This window comes from Neodiprion lecontei, chromosome 4, assembly GCF_021901455.1.
Source record: "Neodiprion lecontei isolate iyNeoLeco1 chromosome 4, iyNeoLeco1.1, whole genome shotgun sequence".
In the NCBI taxonomy this organism is placed as follows: domain Eukaryota; kingdom Metazoa; phylum Arthropoda; class Insecta; order Hymenoptera; family Diprionidae; genus Neodiprion; species Neodiprion lecontei.
In genome coordinates, this window is record NC_060263.1 from 41,706,337 (window position 1) to 41,728,115 (window position 21,779).

Below are 21,779 nucleotides of genomic sequence, written 5' to 3' on the forward strand. Positions count from 1 at the left end.
TTCCCGTAGATTTTGGTCCCGCTATCAATATTTTTTTTTTTTTTTTGCAACTATTAATCTGATTTGATGCTGTTGCAAGAATAAATTGATGTGAAGACCTCATTTTATATACTGAAAGAATTTAGTGAACCGAACGAATAAACTTAATGTTGTAATCACCAGAGAACGTAGTATTGTTAACTACAATTATACCAAATATTTACTTCTACCACATTCCTTTGCAATTTAGTAAATATTGAAATGGTTGTTGTAACGATACCCATTCCACTAGAATTTTCCAGTACCTAAGTGTAAAAAATGAAATTATACGTTTATTAAAATATCAAAATAATATACGACATTTGTCCATTATAATTTACTGACCTAATATTATTTATATAGTAACAATAAGTTGGGTAGTCTTATTGTTAGATTCATACTTGTCGAAACGTTCTGAAACTTTGCAAGTTATATGAAATGATCGCAAGTTCTACACCGAAACCGTCATTTCTATGTGTGCATTAAGATTAAACAGCAAATGAGTATAATGACAAATGTAAATTGGAGATAAAAGTGTAAACTTTGATGTCCGTTAATATTTTAGAAGGCAAACGCTACCGGGATCCCCATTTCTGGGGTTCTTATTTTCTCCACGGACGCAAGTTGACGCTGAGCAACAAAGAACGAAACAAGTTTTTCCGAGATACCGACCATACTTAGTCAATTCGTGGAATTTCCTATACAAATGTCTGGTCACATATGTGTATAAAGCGGCGCAAATAGAACGCCGATTGTATAAAAATAAAGCGCCGAAGTCGACATCGTTATTAATAGTGTTAAGAAAATACACCGTATTTGTAGTATCACCGTTTTCTGTCACATAACCGGGAAAGTTGATAAGTCACAGGCTTCGGTGTAAAAATGAATTTTCACTGTGAAACTAGCAGTAGACTTATCGTTAGCGTACGAAGGGTTGAATTGGTTTGTGGACGGCGAAAAAGATTATTAAATTCTTCTAACCGCTGCGCCGAATAGAATAATGTTTAAAATCATGCGTGACGGTTACACTTTGTTTTTACTTCGCGTCGTGAAGAATATAAAACTTTCGTTTCAAGCACAGAAATGTCAGCACGTAACGTATGATTCCCGTTAGTTTTTTTCAAATCTGAATACGGATTATACTGTTGAAGGTTATTAAACATGAGCGCAAACGAAGTAAAACCAGTGAGATTAACAACTCAACTTTAGCCGCAACTGCAGGAAAATACGTAGACTTGTGTCCTGTCGATCTACTATTAAAAGAAACTTTGCTGTCGTGACATGGCCGCCATTACAAAACTTAAATAGCTCAGAACGATACTATGCAAGCAAGTCGGAGTTCGGTTCGATTGAATGAAAATTTCCAGCATCTCGAAGTTGATGAGTACATCGTGATTACACCTGTACGTGAATTTGGCTCTTGGGCGGCGTCTACAAAGATTCATAATGTTGTTGCGGTGCACAAACATGCGCAGATCTACACCTAAGTACACTGATAAAAGAATTTATTTACCGTTAACAAACGTATATTTGAACATGGTGAAATAAAATTTTCGTTATTATTATAAATTTTAGTTGAGCCAAATATGATTTGTTATCTGTTAACAAATTTCTATATCGATCGTTATTTGGCTCAGCTAAAATTTTATAATAATAACGAAACATTTATTTTGCACATATCCAAACATACGTTCGTTAACAGTGAATAAACTTTTTTCTCGGTGTATATCCATACCTGTACTCTTACCTATACTTAGACGAGTATATGCCGATATATATATATATATATATCGGCCACACGCACGCGCGTGTATGCATAGGTACCGACGTATGTACAGTGGCTCGAAGAAGTCTCGCAGGGCTTGAGGGATTCCACTCCTATGCGTGTCCCAAGCAAAGCGAACGGTATATTATACTTACGTACCTGTGAATTATCCAACAGACTAGACCTAGCCTTAGACACAGAAGGCCCCGAACCCTACAAGAAGTTTTTCGGGTCACTGTACGTACGAAGAGACGAGCACAACGGTACAAGGTCCCGACCAACTCGTGTAAAGTCACTCTATACGCGCCGCATGTTAGGTATATTCTGCCTGTATGTACAGATATCCCCATATAGCAGCTAGAAACTTGCACGGATGCGGCACGCTACTGACGATGAAAAGACGCGCGGCTATTTCCCAAATCTACTAACTTTTGAAAAAACATACGACAGTTCCCTGACAGAACAGAGTCAAACGCTGCCCGCTCTCTGCTTCGAAAAATTTTCGGCTACTTTCGAAAACTTTCCTCCCACCCGTCGCACGTTGCAAGTTTCGATAGCTTTGTCTAGATTGTAGATTATACCGTTCGTAGACTTGCACCGATTGCGAGGTCACCTCTACGCCTGCGCCGGAGCCGCGGCGTTAAAACCGTATTGAAGTGAGCTCGAGGAGCTCGTGGGTAGCAGGTACGATCCAATGCAGTTCAATCTGCAATGCAATCCCCATACGGTAAAATCTCTGCAACGCTTTGAAATCCAGGCACGAAGACAACTATCATTCACATCGTCGGTCGCTTGGTTCGGCATCGGTGTCGGCTGGATCGAAAATATTGAATAAATTCTGGATCATCGCATCGCGTGCAATGTAATGCGCACATCGCGTAAACGAACTAGGTTCGCCTCCTCTGTGTCATGTACGCATAACCGCCCGCCCTAGGTACACCGTATGGTATTAGCTTCAGGGAACTTGAAATTCCATTTACTCGACGCCCGCCGCGGGTTCCACCTAGCATTACAATCTATGCGGCCATCTTGCAGGAAAAAGCGACACGCGCGTCATCACCTTGGCGTAGAAACGCGTCAATCCGCAGGGAAAGAGCTCAGGAGTCCGTCTAACAGGTCGGCCGATAATTGGCGAACCGTTAGAGACGCGGAAATTGATCGCCTCGGATACGGAAGCTGGCAAGAGCCGTAGCATCGACTAGTCGACTCGTCGTTATTGGGTGTGTTTTGTTTCGAAATTAGGCAGGTTGGCTCACGGGAAAATGCGTGCAAGCCTACTTGCTGACGTTCGAGGGCGACCCGCCGCGGCATACGTCGAGTCGTACGTCAGACGGTGGCGCCGCATGTCCGTAGCTCTATCTTTTGGTCGGTTGACGCGGCAGATCCTCCCGCAACTGTCGGTAATGCTGTCGCCCTTTCCATAAACCAGAAATCGAAAGGTTTTGTCGGGAACGAGCTTTTGCCCGACTCCTTCCTCCGATCCACATAATCTCGCCGCGCACTTTCCTCACAACCGGCATTTATGCGTAGTCATCGATAATGTCAACCGTGATTTCAATTCCCATTGTTTCAATATCCCATCCCCTGTAGTGGGTTTCGCATACTCGTTACACCGAGTGAAAAATTTCACTTGTTTCGAGTTACCGGATTGAAATTCTAGTCGAATACCTACCGTATCGTTACAATATAACGGTTGAAATGTTACTATCGTTACAAGAAAATGTGGTAGAAACGACTATTTGGTGTGGTTATAGTTATAGATACTATATTTTCTGGTTATTGCAATGGTGAATCTCTCGGTTCAATTAATTACCTATAATATACCTATATAATATAATACCTATATAACAAGGCCTCAACGTCTATTGTTGAATCAGCTCCAAATTGTTGCAAAAGTTACAAAAAAAATTTATAATACGTGTCTATAATAAAAAAAATCGTCGCACACAAGGCACGCATCCTAGATCATCTGCAGGTTACGGCTATAACAAAACTCATGCATATTTTTTTATGCGCAATACTGCCGCATTTTTCGGTTATTGTAACCAATTAATATAGTCAAGAACTGTTCAGTAACTACACTAGAAGTAACTTCCAGAGTGTACCTCTTCTCCGTCAGTATTCGATTCTCGCTGCCTCTCTCTATCTGTCTCTATCTATTCATCTCTCTTTCTCTCCCGCGCCAGAATTGTGTCCCATATCGAGAAATCTGGACCAATGCAACTTCTTTTACTGTCCGTTTTTTCTATAATCCATCTACCGATCTCCTCCCCGAATACGAATTCTCTTCAACTGACTTTTCGACTTTAATGTCCCGAAATTTTTACACTCACAATGTAACCTCTAAGTTCTGAAAGATTTTCAAAAAATGACGCATCTTTAGAAAGTTAAACGAAATAAACAAAGACGGTAATTTTTTCACCAGTTAACCGCGTTCGCGCATCATCGACATAAACCGATTTCTTGCTACATTACATGCAGAGAACACCTTATGTCATTCGTTACACAATCAACATTCACAATATTACACTTTACATTTCTTTACGCTACAGCTATCTTAGCTGCCGCGCGGATCTTTCACATTTTGTCAACTTCGCCTATTGCAGCGTTAATTCTTTCAACCGTTCTGACGAGGATCGTAATTTACGATTCTCTCGTCAGTATCTACCGGCCTCGTAAAATGTCACTTATCGCGACTGCTACCAAAGCCTCGTACGCGGCACCGATGCAAAAATGTGGCAATCAGCGCAATTTAACGTTCAATGCCGGAAAAAACTATCTACAAAATTTTTTGTACCATGCGAAAATGATGCATGGATCTAGCGAATGATCATAGGTTTAATCAGTATCGTGGATTGCAGATGCGAATGTACACCAAGTATACCTATTCGTTTCTAACCTATACGGTAGAAACTCTGACTAGGTAGAAGAAACTTCGAGAATCAATCGTAATATGTTTGTATTCATTTTATGACCAAATTGTTCAAATCACTATTGTATTAATACTAATACCTAACAGTATATTGCCAATTCAGCTTTGATAGTTTTACTTTCTCTTGCTCTTTCTCAACCACACGGAATGCACAAGAAAGTTTGTATTTTCACATCAAACATTAAATTGAATGACAAATTCTAAGACATACGTGATTTGCGACTGGGGTGAAAAATTGACGAAGTTCAAAAGCTTGTCATGGCCTCCCTATCAATATACGTCCATCATTTCGAACATGTGTCAAATTTCACGGACGACGACGAAGACCCAACGGAAAATCATCCCTCCGTGATGATTTTATAGAACAGCAAATTTCGTTTTATTTTTTGCCGACAAACAAATTCTCATGCATATATCTATATATTAGGGTGATCTTGATTTGGGGATCGGAAAAATCCTCAATCTGACGCTTCCAGACTCGTTGCAAAACATTTAAAAAAATCTGTAAGGTTGTAAGCCTCTGCATCAATTGGAACACGGGCCTCAACGAGCTTCAATTTTCGCATTCATGCGAAAAAATCACCCGCGGCGTTGATTTTCGCGTGTGTCAAAAAACTTCTGTTGGAATATTACCTATATTTTTCACAAAATTTCAATTGTTGATTTAAAAATATAAATGATTTACAATCAAATATTTTTTTTTATGTTCAGCATCTTTTATGATTTGAAACAGGTCTGGAGGGCATCGCATTGAAAAATTTTCAGACCCCCAAATAAGGATCACCCTAATATACTCGTACGTATATGTAATGCACACCCATTTTCGTCCCATGCGTAATTTTTTCACAATTTCTTATTTGGTAATTGTTGTAGGTATCGAAAAGCCGACGAATGTACTCGTATACTAATCATCCTTTTTGTTGATCTAATGTCGACTCTGCAATATTTATTGGTCTGCGTAGCGACCACAGACTGCATTGGAATTGAAGAGAGATACTGTCAAGAATTGCCACCTTCTTGTAAATATTTTACGCAACAAAATGATGTAAAAAATTGAATAAATACCGGGCTCTTTTCGGGGTGTATGCCAATTTAATTGGCGAAGTGCGAGTCGCGTAAAAATGGCGGATGGCCACCGCCAGCCACCATTTGCTAACCGGCCTGACATAGACATTCATTAGCATTTCGCAGTGTGATATGATTGGAATTTCAATTTTTTGCAACTCTTTCTTCTTCGCGGCCATTGAAATAAATTTATATAAACTTTTTGCAGCTATCAAAATATACAAATTTAAATACTTTTAAATATTGTGGACTGCCTGTTCTCTGCAACTGAGTTATTTCGCAATAGCTACGAATGCACTATTCTTACAAATAAATACCTACTAGTGCTGTAATGAATGTAAATTTTTAAGTATTCGTGAATGCAAATCCGAATGCGAATATTTTTCATCGATATTCGCGAATATACATTTTTAAACCTAGCGCCATTTCTCTATGGCTAAAAGTTGACGATTGATTGACTGACAGGTACACTTCGTATTCTGGAAATTGTTGAGCTGATCCGAACTAAGCTGATTGTTTGTTTGATTATTTATCGACAAATTGATAAAAGAAACAAATTAATTTTGAGGTTGGAGTTTGACACAAACGTGAAGACAAACTTTGATAATAAGAGTTCATTGCCAAATTAATGTTTCTTGTCTTATTTAATACTAGGGGCTCCGCCCCTGCGCGCTTCGCGCCTCACAGATTGTTTTATTTATGTAATCGTCATTTATCTTTATTTAAATTTGTGTTAGTAATCTGTATTCTTCTACGATGTGAAAATCCTTATCCGTTCTTTTTATGCGCATACCAGAGTGAACTCAAGTATATCCTTGATGTTTTCAACCCCTTGTTGTCTAAATTTCTAAAAACGCGAAAGTACTTTTTAGGTATTTATATTATGAACTGTTTGAATCAAAAACCAAGTCGATGTCTCATCCGTGTGCGGAGATATCGTCGAATCCGTAAAAATCACGTTTAACCACTTTTCACCCCCTTAGGGTTCGAATTTCTAAAAATCGTTTCTTAGCGGATGCTTACGTTCCGAAGGAAATATGCATCCTCAATTTCAAGTTTCTAGGTAAGGGGTTTGGGCTGCGCGTTGATCGTACTTGTTCCTTTACATATAGAGATTATTTTCACAAATTTTACACGCAAATTATGAAGTAATTGTGACAGTCAAATTTGCAAAATATTCGTACGCTTTTCGCAAATGCGAATGCCAATATTCGTTACATCGCTAATACCGACACGTCGGTGACAATTTTTTAACATCATTTATATATTTTATCGAAGCACCTATGCATTTCTCAGTAAGAACAAATTCGAAGAATATTATCAAATGATATATTATTGATACAGAATCGATAAACGGTTTTAATTTCAGTTCTATGTATAATGTACATTATTACATATAGGTATTATTATGGAAAGTAATATCTATTGTATAAGAATTTTGACGAGGAATTAATAAATCTTTCAAATTTATTGGTTCTCCGAATACTTCTTGTAATTATACGCTTCACGTTTAAACACCGCGCCGTGAAGTTGTATTTCGTTCCTCAAATTTACACCATACGAGCGATTTAGAGGTGTACATTGTATAGGTATGCCTACTGTAAACAATGCACACGTCTGTACTACGGAAGCGAAAAATTTTCAGATTAGAGGGAAAATGTTGACGAAATGTTTTAGTTTATAATACAGTTTCTTTTTCTTCTCTCATTCACAATTGGTATCTAGAATGGACATAATTGTTTTCGAGAGTGGCGTTCTAAGTATGCACCGTCCGCAATTATTCGTCTTATACATGTAATTTCTAAGCCACGCCTACAAATAGGCTCGTTATTGAAATTATCACCTGTATAAGCCCTCGACTTGCTCCAGTTTCCTCGCTCTGCTCTTGCATCAGTAATCATTGAAAATAGTGAATACGCACGCAGGTCCACGCGTGTCTATGTAATATCGATCCAATTATACCCGTATCACGGGCATGTACCTACCTAAGGTGTTGCCCATCCCGTGAGGACCTGATGCATACAAACAGGGTCAAAGTTTGCAACTGCTTTTCTAGTTCTTGATTCTTGCGTAAATTGCCAAATGCTAAGACTGTACACCTACTAAATGCCGTGATAACTGCAATTATTAATAAATTAACTCGCGGTTGACACGCTCGGCAGCGCTGAGAAATAACACTCGTCCTACCGCGCGTCAATTCACCTTATCGCCAATGCTAGGACGATTGTTAGTTGCACGTACGGCGTGTATAAATGTCAAATCATGCCAAATTAAGGCATACGCTCGGAATAAAACGCAAATACGCTGTCGATATATTATAAGTTTGCGAGTAGTTACCTACAAAAATCGATCATCTGCAGTCTACTGTGGCAAGTCGTCAATTAAAAGTTGGTCAAAAGTACCGTAATGATATTTAAAAATCATTCCAACATTGTTTCCTTTAAATTGCTCTTACCACCATGTCTCGTTATAAATTCATCCATTCCTTATTGTTGCTATTCTTTTCTTTTATTTAACGTAAATCGATTCGAAAATTTCTGCGAGGAAGCAGTTTAGGCGATCAACTGCTCGGGGAAATGAAAGTATATACTGCAAGTACGTACAAGTAGTTAGTGTGAGTTTATCAGAGAAAAAAAAGTTACTGGTGGACTTACTATATCCCCGGCGTAGTTTTTTTTTGTCGAACTAACAACAGTCTTCTGTTCAAGTGACTGCAGAAACGCCCTGCATGAGTTACAGTCAAATTTACCACACGGAGAAAAGTTGTACTCGCATACCTATATGGCATAAGAGCTCGTATAATGTTGGTTCTTTTGCACGTTCGAAAGTATTTTCTGCCGTTTGCAGCCATTTTCTCATGCTGCATCATGTTGGGCTCTGATAATTTCTCCAATATTGGGTATTTCTGTTCTTTCCCACATCGGATTCATTGCATAGAATACGTCATATAAAAACAACATATCGAGGGCTAACAATGAGGACTAGAGGGAGTAATCAGCAATTCCTTTGACTAAAGACGCGTCTGCTGGCATGTAGTTATATATAAAAAGAGCGTATGGGCAATTTTAACGTTGAAACTCCATACCTATTATAATTAGGCAAATATTCAAAAGCGTTCCGCCACAATTAAGCGGGCGTAAGCCAACGTGATCGCAACGGCGTAGGACGAATTATTTTAAAGCCTATGCTACGCCCTTCTGGCATTACACGTTTTCTTTTTTTTTTTTTTTTTTTTCGTTTTCATCAGCCTCACTCTGACCAGAAGAGCGTGACATCTCATTTTAATTGTCATCGCGTGCGTCCTTCTGGCGGCTGTTTCATTTTTACAATTCCATTTCGGCCAGCAGGGCGTAGCCGAATTTTTTCTGTTACCGCTGTTCTCTACCTACGATGGTAAAGATTCACGCATGCTGGATGCACGGAAGGAACGGATTATTTGAGTCAAGTGATATTCGTTTGATTCAACTAAACGCGGCGAACACAATATTATTAATTCAACAAAATACTTTTGTTGGCCTGGCAAAATTTAGTTTAACCAACTGAAGATTTTTTTTAAACCGATAGAACTTTGATTGACACAAAATAAATATTTACTCCACCGCCCATGACGACACATTTCATTGATTCAATGACAGTTTTCTCTCAGTGTGTGTATCGAACGTATAGCTCCGTCAAAGAGCCGTAAAGAGAGAAATATGATGTACCGAAGGTTCGAAAGTACAACTGAATTTGATCGAGTTTAAGTAGAGTTGGAACAATATTCTCTTACGATTAAAACAGACGAAAAGTTGGAAACCCATTTATATCAGCTAAAATAGCACAATTATTGCGATGACTCTGAAGAGATACCGTTATCGAATCCATTTCATCGATTTCTATGAACCGAGGCTCATTTTTTTTGTAACTCAATTCTCTACGAATCTACGAACCCAGATTCTGGATAACGGTGTAGTATTTTTTATTAAGGCATTCGTAGACTATTCAACACCCATAATAATTTCACTAATCATATTTTTTCGATCAATTGAGAAGCCAAATCGAAAATATGACTTTGTGGTAATCATTCAATACTGGGATCTTTTCAGAGTCGTCAATAAACGTATTTTAGCTGAAACTTGGAACTCTTTGAAAGAATTTCTGTTTCAGGGGAATATCGTTATGCTACTAAATCCCACTCAACGAACCTTAGTTGTACTTTCAAATCTTCGATACATGATATATCTGTCTTTACAGACCTTTGACTGGACTGTACGTTTTGTACATTCTTAGAATAAATGAATCTGCAATTCTACAATCACTTCGAAGTAAAGTGTTTTCATTCGGTAATGATCTCGAAAAATATGTAACAACCAAAGTTGTGACAACGTAGACGTTTCACTTTGACAAGCCGCTATCGAACGAAACGAACCCCACGACCAATATAGATGTGGAGGCTACTGTTTTCGGTCCGTTCTCCTCGTCTTACGTAGAGTGTGATACGATATACTACCCTTCGACTGCGAGGAGCACGAAGGAGGATAAACAGAAAGGAAGATATTATTACAAGCTGGTTGTTTGATAATGACACTTGATATTTATTGTAACAAAGATGATGCAGCGAGTGAGTCGAATCGGGAATGATTGAGTACGAAAGGGAGAGTTGGGGAAGGAATGAGATCTTTGCAGGAGCAGATCGACGCGTCTATACGCTGGAAAGAATTAAGATATTCATAATTCCCAAGCGGCGTCTTAAAGAGGAATAATTTGCTCTCATTTTTCTTTTTTAGAAAACAATCTACGATCTTTTTGAGCCCCGGTACGTAATTTTCTACATAGCCGTTTTCGGCTATTTTTTAGCCGTAGAAAATTGACCCCACAACAAAGGAAAAATTTTTTCCTAAGCTGTGGGGTTAAATTTCCGCGGCTAAAAAATAGCCAAAAAGAACCATGTTCAAAAATACATACCGGAGCCGTGAAAAAACGTAGAGAATTTTCCAAAAAAGGAAAATAAAGGTAAATTTATCCTCTTCAAAAAGCTGCTTGGCAAATTCGATTATCTCCATTTTTGAGTCCGCTTTCTAACCTTTAGTGCGGCAAGAAATTTCGACTGGTGTACCCAAACGTTTGGCTGACAGTGTATTTTTTTGCCTGTGAAAGTACGCAGCTAACGCATAGTTCTAGGAGTGAAGTAAGAGCACGTTGTTTCTGAAATATATTATCTCGAGGAAGATGAAGGAGGGAGAAGCTGAGTAAGTACAATTGCATGTGCCATGTGCACTCAGGATCTGATTGTGCATATGCGAAGCTTGATGAAATAAGAATACAGGCGGGAAACTATAGGGTTACAGCAAGGAACGTGAGGAAGCTGGAGTACCGTCTTACGGACTGGACGTAATACCGTTATATTATAGTTACGGTAAAAATTCGAACTATTATTCATCTTTGTTTCTTCAAATTTGAAAAACTTTGCTACAGCTCCGCGCCGATCGTGTCGAAATATGACTCTTGAAAATTCTTAGGGGATTTATATTAGATAATGGTGCAACGGTCGATTTGCTTACGACCAAACTGAAAAATGATCGTGCACCATTGTCGATATTTAAAAAAACGATTCTGCTCAGCAGGTTTTCCCGTTTCCCAGGATTTGCTGAAAGAATGTTCTCTCTTTCACCTCAAATTCATAAGCGGCTATCCACAAATCGTTGGGGTACACATCTGTAAGCTGATTCCTCCCATTCATAAATAATTCTAGATTTTGCGCACATAAATGCCTCATACCCGAAAATCTAGAACTATTAATAATTTGACTATATTCAACTGTTTAGGATCTTGCTGATGAAATTTTGCGTCTGAGAGCGCAAATTCGTAATTAGGCATTTCGTTAGAGACACTATAAACATTGACCGTAACTATATCTTTTCAACCTGAACGTGTGTACTAATCTGCACGAATCTTTGCTACGTTGAGAAAATGGTAATTTTTTTTTTTTTTTTTTCATCATGTTTGTTAATTTTCGTTAAAAGAGTCAGAAGCGATTCACCAAGCTTTCGAGCATTCTGTAGAATACACTTAAGACCAAAAATTCAGTCAAAAGTTTATTCATCCCGCTGCAAAAACTCGAAGCCGAAAGTTCCGAAATTCGCCATTTCGAAACCGGATTTGCAATGGGTCTGACATAATTACAAGATTATCGCTTAACCCTTCGTTAAGCGCGTCAGCTTTGGTAGCGCCAGGTAGCGGGCGGGGTCTATGGATACGCCGTTTTGTTAATGCAATATTTTTATCTGCAGTATAAGTAAACGGTTTCATACTTAAAATTGTGTTTGTCTATGCGTCTGGTGATGTCTTACAGGTTGAAAATTTCATATTCATTGTTTATCATAAATAAACAATATGGCATCTCAGAAGTCAAAAAACCTGAAAATTTGACCACTGTGAACGATATCGCAAAAAAAAAAAACTATTTCTTTGCATAAAAGAGGTTCTTTTCGAGCAGAGATGTGAAGACGAAGATATAAACAAACGAAATTATCCATGGGGCGAAATTTTTCAATAAATGGGTACCGTTTTTATTGACTTAAAAAGCACTTGTTTCGATTAGTGAAAAAGTACATATACACATGCCATCCGTTCTTGCAAAATAGAAGCAAACCATGTCGCAAAAGGTAATAAGACACATTTCCAACATGGTTTTAAAATGTTCTTTCAATCCCGATATTTTTTTACGAAAGCAAACGGACAAGGTTTGGAAAAAATTGCAAACGACTAGTACCTGCAGATAGGCGCGGGCTACAAATATTGAAAAATAACGTTACCTGCATCATTTTGGCCGAAGTGAAGTTGTGAAGACAGAAATACGCCGTAAGCACTTGCCGCCAGAAGGGCGTAAGTGACCAAAATAAAAGATTTGCATCCAGCCCTTTTGGTCAAAGTGAAACTTGGTAACTGGACGGAGTGGAATACGATCACCGCCACAACCGCGTAACATAATTTTTCAAATATTTTAACCTATGCCGTTATGGCGGCACCAGCCCGAAAACTGAGGCTGAAGTTAATAAAGTTAACGTAACGAAACTTAAGGAATAAATAATTATTGCACAATTTTAGAATGACTTGGAAGAAGTTGGCTGTTGAAAATGAGAGTATATTTTCTTTATCACGGTTTACTGAATTTCGGACATTCCCAAAGGTGTGCAAATTAACGACTTTTGCTAAACATGCATCGCGAGAATCACGTTACCAACTTCATCCTGATCCCCAAAAGCACCGCAGTGGCTCATCCGGTACGCCCTCGTGTCAGTGGCGTACCTGGTATTTTTTTAGGATCACAACCTTCCGTTATCTAGCTCTCGATGTAACATACCTACATAATAACGTATAACAATATCGTGAGTAGCAATCACTGCAGGGCTACGGGTTGCTTTTTCGCGCATCAGGTAAATATTTAATACAGTAGGTATATCGTTCGATACGCAGAGACGCTCGTCGCCCGTCTTTTTCGTCTCTGCCTCGGTCTTCCTCTTCCGTTTCCTCTTACTTCGTCCCGCAGTTTCCCGGCATCCCCAACGCCCACGCACCATTCCATAGTATTGATTACCTTACTCCCGCTGTATATGTATACCCACGACGACGACGACGACGACGACGTAAGAGCAGCGCAGAGCGAAAGGCGACAGGAAAAGGACTCGATTACAGCTTGAGCATCGCGCATCCCCCAAATCGCCGCACAATTCTACCGCTTGCACGCATGTATGTGTGCTGCAGCTTACATAAGTTCATCCGTTATGCCACGACGTCATACAAACATTGGTAGCGCCGTGTAAAGTAAGTGTACCAGTTATTGACGCTGTTCCAATTATTGATCTTTTTTGGTTGTATTTGTTTGATCCACAGTTCTAAAATTATCAAAAAATAAATTATTTGCGTCTAAACGTCTAGCGATTGGTTTTTGTGATCGAGAAATTCACAATTTGTGCCGTCAATTTATAATTATGACAAATACAAGGGTCAATAATTGGGTCTAAATGTGTCAATAACCGGTACACCTATCTTAAGTATAGATATACACGATGTGACTAAATATTTCACACGTAAAAACGCACACCCTTAGCCCCCATGCAAGTTTCAACGATCTGGCGGTTCTACGTGCTACAAAGTTAACTCAGCTATTATTCGAGGCGATTTTTCAACGCCATTCGTTCATGATGCAGGGAAATTTATAAATGACGATCAACGCAATACAACTCCATGGTTGAAAGGCCAGTCGGTATCATTTTTTGCTTTTTTTCAATTTCACTTTCCTTTTCTTCTCATTTACTAGGTACATTCGAATTTTTTTAAATCAATTGGGTTTCCTTGCAATGAAATTGTGGTAATTTTTTAAAAACATTTATTCGTTTCTTATAACGAGCTGTTCACAATCTTGTGTAACTTAAATACGAAAGTCGACAAAAACAATGTTGACGGTTAGCGTCGTTGAGCTTTGAGGTAACCAAACTATTTCAAGAGTATTGCTTGCCAGACAATGCTCAGAGAATTTAATTCATCTTCCACCCCAACCAATTTGATGAAGTTGAAGCTAAAGCAGCTAGAGTTAACAGTCAAACGTGATAAACTTTTTTCAAATAGAAAAATGCAGTAGTTGTATCCTCATAATTCTATAAGAGTATCGGGGGTTCAATGACGGGGTAATTTACTAAATTTTAATTATCGGACTTCACCATCTTATTCGAATCAACGTTAGAACGTTTGTCCGTTAATTCTGGCTGCGAGCTTCAGTCTTGCCCAATTTCACCTTCCACGATTAGTCATAATTAGGTTACGATAAATAAGATCAACCTTGTTCAGAGTTCTTGTTTCAGGAGGAGTAAGTCTCTCTTTGTACGATCGAAAGCACGATTTTATTGACTTTGGTGTTTGGCTCATCAATTCTCAATTGAGACTCATGCACGTTCAGCGCCCACTTATCGCCCGTCAAAGTGCAATTTGCGTAGAACACCAATGATTCATGTTGCAAAATTATCGCGTCAAAGTGCAATTTGCATAGAATACCAATGATTCGTGTTGCGAATAAAAATTAGGCAGTATAACGTTAACTGCATTAGTACCAATTTAAGCGGTGAGCTTTTTTCCATAGTTGGTAGGCACGGAACATGGCTGCCACGTGATCCACACTTGTGCCAATTCCCATCCGATGGCGTAGAATTAGTTTCATGAAAATCCCATGAACTGATAAAAATGACCCGTCAGTCGACCTTCCAAAACAAATTACGATCCTTTTAACCGAGAGCATGTATCAATCAGATATATAAAGCTAGTTAGTATAAACTGTTTGCCTAAAACAGTCGGTGACTGACCAATATCGTGACTTGAATTATTTTCAAACCATTATTTACTCAGTTTTCTTTTTTCTTCTTTGTTGCATGTAAGAGAGTTTCACGAGCTTGAGCAATGATGCAACTCTAAAATGTACGACTAAATAATAATGAGAAGTAAGTCCCCACACTTTAGGAATCACGTTATCATAACAATAGGAGTGAGATCTGCGAACCGCGGCGAGGGTGGGAGGGAAACTCGGGTTATTTAAATACTCAATGTCTCAGTTTCGTTCCCCGCTTGCTATATTTGCCGCTACGTATACATATACACCTCGTATCAGTTGTTTATTTCTAAAAGGCTATCGGCCCTATTTGAATAATAATTGATGGAGATTTTGTGAGAATTAATTCATATATAATCAAGCAGGCAGCAGGAAGACGTTACGGAAGTCGTGTTTCGGGATCGTCCGACCGCTATGTATCTTGCTTATCGCAGAAAACAGACACACTGCACACATGACTAGTCTTCTATGAATTTTTTATCATTTTTCCGGAAAAATACCCACGTATCAATGAATTTCAAGCGGGTAGAGGATAGGGGTTCGCTGGTTCGGCCCCTGCAGCCTGGACACGTACTTACACAGCGAATTGGCGAGCAAATGTCGGAAAAAAGCCGCACACTTACAATGAGGGGTTAAATCAACTATTTCAATCAATAGTAGGTATTTCTTTTTAATGCTAGAACCTCAAAGGGATTCTTTCGAGCCAAAAAAATCTCGAACAATTATTTAATCTCTGCAACGTTGAACCGTATTAAGGAGGTGATTGTATCAGACTGTATCGTAGTTAAAAAATGAATTGCAGCGCGACACGCAAAATATCTTCACCGGTCACTTACCATCAGATCCATAATTGAATTTTGTAGTACAGGATATCAATCATAGAACTACTTTCTTGAAAACGACTAACGATAAATGGATTCCGAAGCTCATCGAGACACTGCACAGGAATTGCGAAAATTATTTTCGAGATGATTGGGCTGCTGATATGCAGGTAAATTTTCACCTTGATCAAAGTGACCGGCAGAAAATTAACTTGTGTGTCTAACAGACGCAAGTTTTACACGTTTTTTCACGTTTACTTGCTTAAATCACCCGTTTCTGCGACAGTATACAAAAGAGCACTAACAATAAGACCGTCCTGGTATTGGAAAGTGCTCAAATTTTTATCCCTGCCGCGCATGCGCATCGGTTTTTGGAATGCAAGTCTAAAACAAAAACTTGTAAACCGTACTTTTGTTACATAAAGTATCGTGTGCACCATGGAGACTATGGGTATTCTTACGCCTCGCGATTTTTCAATATTCGTTGTCGTCTCGTACCAATTGTGTAAACTCACGCTTGGCGTAAATCGTACTCCTTGATGCACAATCTACTCTTTTTCATTAATGTAATCCGAAAATGCATCGCGCATCGGCAAGGCCTTCTAATACCTACGCTTGCGTTCATTGCACATCTGCAGTCCAATTATTTCATAACGTTGTATTGTTCTAGCTCGCGATTAATTTGAAAAAACTATTCCAATTTAGCCCTTACCTGCTGGAATCTACGTAATTCTAGAGAAGTGTGTCAGGTAAGGGTTAAGGAAGGTGCGCGTGTACACGCTTGAACACCGCGCTGTAAGAGCAAGTCACGTGATTGGGAGAACGAAACTCGTTCGATCATAGCTCTCGTCACCTTCTTCTCGTCTTTATTAAACCTACAAGACTACGTAGCCGCTGTAGAGGATATCAAGTCCAAGCTACACCAATGCAAGGAGACATCACGTGTACCGTAGCTTCTTTACGTATGTGCTACGATGAATCGTAAGCCCGCTAGTGATTTGCTATTGTGTAAACTTGTATGAGTAAAATTAAGGGCAGGTTTTTGTTTCCAATTTTTTCACCCCCGGTATGCCCCGCAACGCACCGTCACGGATTCGTATAGCTCTGTCCTAATTTGAGAGAGGGTGCAAGAGGGATCCGAAGCGAGTGCCGGTTGCGAAGAGCGAGAGTGCAGGAGCCGAGTCAACGAAGCGTGATTGAAGTGCAGGGCGCGGTGAGGGGGGGAGGGGGGGAGGGATGGGGGGGTGCCCGGCGTAGGCATCGACACTGTAGGAGGGTGCGCGCCCATCGCGGCGGAGTGGCGGCGCAGGGCGAGGAGGAGGCCACGCGCTCCAAGAGGGTCGTTCATCCCCGGGTCAAGGTTACCCCCTCTGTAAATCCCTCCGCAAAACCCTCGGCTCTAGTTACCCCGCGCCCCAACTGCAGCCACCATCGATCCTAAGGTTTGAATATCTTCGCTACATTCTTTACCAAGGTTACACACCCGCTTGCACTTGCCGCCAGTGCACCGATGTGCTCTGAAATACTATCACCCTACGACGATATCAAGCCGCGTCGTATCTCATGGTTGATACGAAAACATGGCCCTAAAATCCATCGTCGAGAAAATCGCCACAGCTAGAAATAATATATTACCTACTTGGGAAAGATTACCGTTTTGAAAGGCCCTTCGCCAATCGGTTAACACGAAAAAACGACGCACCTCTGGAAATCGAAAGTTCACATCCTCGTCAGAGCTTCGGTGTTATCTGATACGATGGTTTACGCGCCCGGTGAGGTATCTGCGGGTGCAATTTTCTTACACGGTTCACCTTCCTCCGTAGCCTGCATTACGGTTACGTGCCATTTTCCCTGAAATTGGCACTACAGAGACACGTATATGAATCCCCACGTTCGGCGGATATTCTTTCACGATTCACATGTAGACCGTTCATCTACCCTTGACAATGCCTTGCATTGCTTCTATTATAGACCCGGAACTAAAAACACGTTCAGCGTTAACACGATGCAGGTGATGATGTTTGAAGGCGTGGAACGTATTATGTTGGATTCTATAAAGAGGGACAAGGCCGCTTGAGATCACTCAAACCGCATACTTGGTTGAATACACCCAATAAGGCGCGCTCTACAAAATTACATATCTGTGCCTACGTTAATACTGAATTGACAGTGAATAGTCGAAGTCCGAGGAAGGGCAAGGGAACAGAAATAAAAAGAGGACTTGTAACAAACTCGTTGGTCCTGTGACTTGCAGCGCGAACATCGTCGTCACATCTTCTCCAGACTTTTTAGAAATATTTTACCTGAAACGAGTTGGTAAACGATGTATAAATGCAGGTAAAATTCTCCAACTTTTACCAACAATAAGCCACCTACATATTCCATTTCATCCCCTCGACCACACAAATCTCACAATCGCATCTTTCGTAAACGAAATTCTATCGAGAGAAATCATATTTCACCATGCATTTTCTCTTTTCCTGTTTTTTCTTTTGCTCTTCCAAGATTTCAAAGATCAACCATGATCTCACTATATTGGCCACATTTATTACTTTCAATTGCGAATTAGAACTCTGCTGAACTCCTCACCCGCCCTCGCAGTTTTCGTACGATATCTGTATTGCCCTGGCTAACGCATCCGGTTTTTCCCCGCAGCACGACGTGCGCATTCTGTCATACCCTTCGTACCGTCGCTTGCTACAGTCGTTGAAAGAGTGTAAGATTAATATACTGCCCGGGGTAGAGGATAAAACTGAATTTGGAACGCGATAGTTGTTTTGGCTGATGTATAAAATTTTCTGAAATTGACGCAAATTCTCGGGTTCTCTGTGATTGAAGCTATACATTTTATCGAAACTGTGAATGTCCTTTCCACTAACTCCCGTTGCGTCAAGCATAGCTTGCAAAGACTTGCAACAAAGTTTTTTCTCATTAAATTGCAAATTACTTGAGAACCAAATCTTGACCATATAAATAATAACAATCATTATTCGTGGAATAAATAAATAAATACATACGGGGTAGTCCAAATAAATCTGACCAAGGTGTGATCCCGACCCCAACCGAATTGCTCGCCGACTCATCTACTTGTACTCCACCAAATATACATTTTCTAATTTTTTCAAATTTTTTCCACCTGCCGTTTAGGAGTAGGCATTGCAGATCTCATCTTCCGTAACTCTAGAAGTGTGCATTTGGGAATAAGTTATAAAGGTGAAAAAAAAATTATTCTTCCGAATGGTCGAAAATAATTTTTTCAAACTTTGCTGAAAATCGTAAGTTACCGTTTTCAAAGAAAATCGCACAAACATCGATTATTCTCCAAAAGGACTCTCTCAAAAAGTATGAAACATTTTTTGAATTTTCTTCGACTAAAAAGAAAACTTTTTTGTATTTGCCACATAATGGGCCCGGCCGTAGTTTCGAAGCTACGCTTCTTCTTGCACATCAATGCGCATGTTATCTGATTGTAACATTTGGTCTCAATTTTTCTTCAATCCTCACATAACATTACTGTAACTAGCGTCTAGTGTAGGTGCGCGAGACCCGCTTCGAAGAGCGATGGAGTAACCCTTGTTCACCCACACCTGCATCAATCCTCGTTTATGAAATAACAGAAAGATTACAACGATGAAAGTATAATCGGCCACCTTGCCTTTTGTCAATAGTTTTTCAAGAAGGTCGTGCGAAGGGGGAGGGGGGGGCTGGCTAGCCAGAGATAATTTCGTGACGAGGGCGGTGCACGACGGCTGCAGTCACGGTCTCTATAAGTTGGCCGAAATATAGCCAGGTATACGTCTAATCGTAAGCTGCAGCATAGCGACTGCGGGCAGCTGCTCTGGCAGGTGTGCCCGTTACTACGAAAATGTCAAAAGTTACGGAACTTGTGTCCAGGAAGTTCTCAACATTGAGAGGTTCTAAATAGTCACGGATATTGTACGTTCGATGTTCAATATATATTATTGGCAATCATAGAAGCCTGAGAGTTTCATAAGATTGCAATACATCGCTATTGTCCCTACATTACTCCAATTAAAGTTGGATGGAATGAGATCGGAATTTTCCGATCATTCGTTTCTAGTGGAGCAAGCAGACTTTACCATCTGGCAATATGAATACGTTATCGCTAGGTGATTCTGTCCATTCAAACATTATGCCGTAATTATGGAAAAACATGAAACATAGAGCTGAATTTTCTAGCAGTTGGTATGTTTTCGTAAATCTGTAGTGCAACAGGTGTTGTGTAAAAGTGATCGTGTCAAGTTACACAACGTAACCTGTTATGACAAAATCGAATAAAAATAAAAAGAAAAAAACTTTCAAATGAGAATTGGGTCAGCCGGAAAGGGGTGGAACGAAATAATGGTACAGTAAACCTTTCCAACCTTTTCCGACCAACTGCCGGCATTTTCAGCGGTTGAAAAGAGGAATGTTTTCTCTAGGGAAAAGCTACATGGGAACGACCGTAGGCATCGCCAGAGTGAGTCGTCTCAGTTTTCACCCGCACCCATTGGTCACAGTTATTTCTCATAGCATGTCAATGAAATATAATATGAGAATGCACCTTAGATTCTCGGACACTGTATCGTTGCCTATCGTAAAACGAGAATACGGTTGTCTTTCCAAGATATATGTCGTCGTCATCGACTCGCTCGGTAATCAGCTATCTTCAGATTTGCCTACTTTCGTTAAATAGTAATCGTACTGCAGGGTCTCCTAGATTATTCGAACCAGTCAAGTTTTACAAATAAGAGTTCTTGACACAAATTTCATGATTTCGAGGGAGACAAAAGTTGGTATTGACGAATTCGTCATGGATGGGGTGATTTTTCGAAATTCGCAATCTTTTGGTGACTGCAGTTTTGTCACTCGGTTCCCGATCGTCGTATGAAACAAATGATTCACCCGATTCCCCTCCGTTCTTGCCATCTATGATAAATTAAAAGTGACCAAATCTTGTACCTCTGGTAACCGCAAAACTTTTATCCGTAAAATGCCGATTGTTTCGATTTAATGTTTTTCTTTTTCATTATTATTCGCACTAAAATGTAGATGCACCATCCCTACAGCGCTTGTTTTCATCGCACACCTTCTGGCTGTGAATTTCAACCAACGAATAAATAGCTTACTATAACAGAGCACCAAGCACTGTCCTCTGAAAAGAAAGAGAGGCGGATGAAAAATGCAGACAGAACATTGATCAGTTCATCGCGTAACTTTACCTTTTTTACGTTACCTTTGGCGGCACTTACCTACCTTTCAGTTCTTTCCGCATGGAACTCGGTCTCTCATTCTCACTTTCGTTCGAACGTTTCCCAAAATTTTTCGTCGACGACTCCAGGTGGCCAGCTACTGCCACCGCCGCCAGTTTGTTCTTTCTTCACGATTTGCCCCCTTTTTCTAATTAATCAATACCCATAACCAGCCAAAGCACGGACTGGGATGAGATACGCTTCCGCAACATCAGACACGCTAGTAACGCACACCACCCGAACTACATCCCAAATTATACGCCTGGAAAACACGTGAATCAGGTGGTGTAGGTTACATTAATTATCTCAGACCTTTTAAAGTTAATCTACATATTTTTAATTAACGCACTTGCCCACACACTGTGTCGGAAGTAAACAGAATTTTGAAAACGATCGACCTTTTGCGCGTATTAATAATATTATATAATTTCCTGGTTCAAAAATTAATTAATGACAAATCCGTCATTACGTCTGAGAAAAGCGTGTCTTTCGATCAATCGGAGATCAAAAACAGTTGTTTTGCCCCGATACGTACGGGCACCCAACAAGTAAACCTCATTAAACGTTG

At 39.8% G+C, this 21,779-nt stretch overlaps 1 protein-coding gene across 8 annotated transcripts in view; it reads left to right on the forward strand.

The window, feature by feature from the left end:
• LOC107219985 (insulin-like growth factor 2 mRNA-binding protein 1) overlaps positions 1–21,779 on the forward strand; it is an 80,321-nt gene that overhangs the window by 42,562 nt on the left and 15,980 nt on the right. The window lies entirely within an intron of this gene.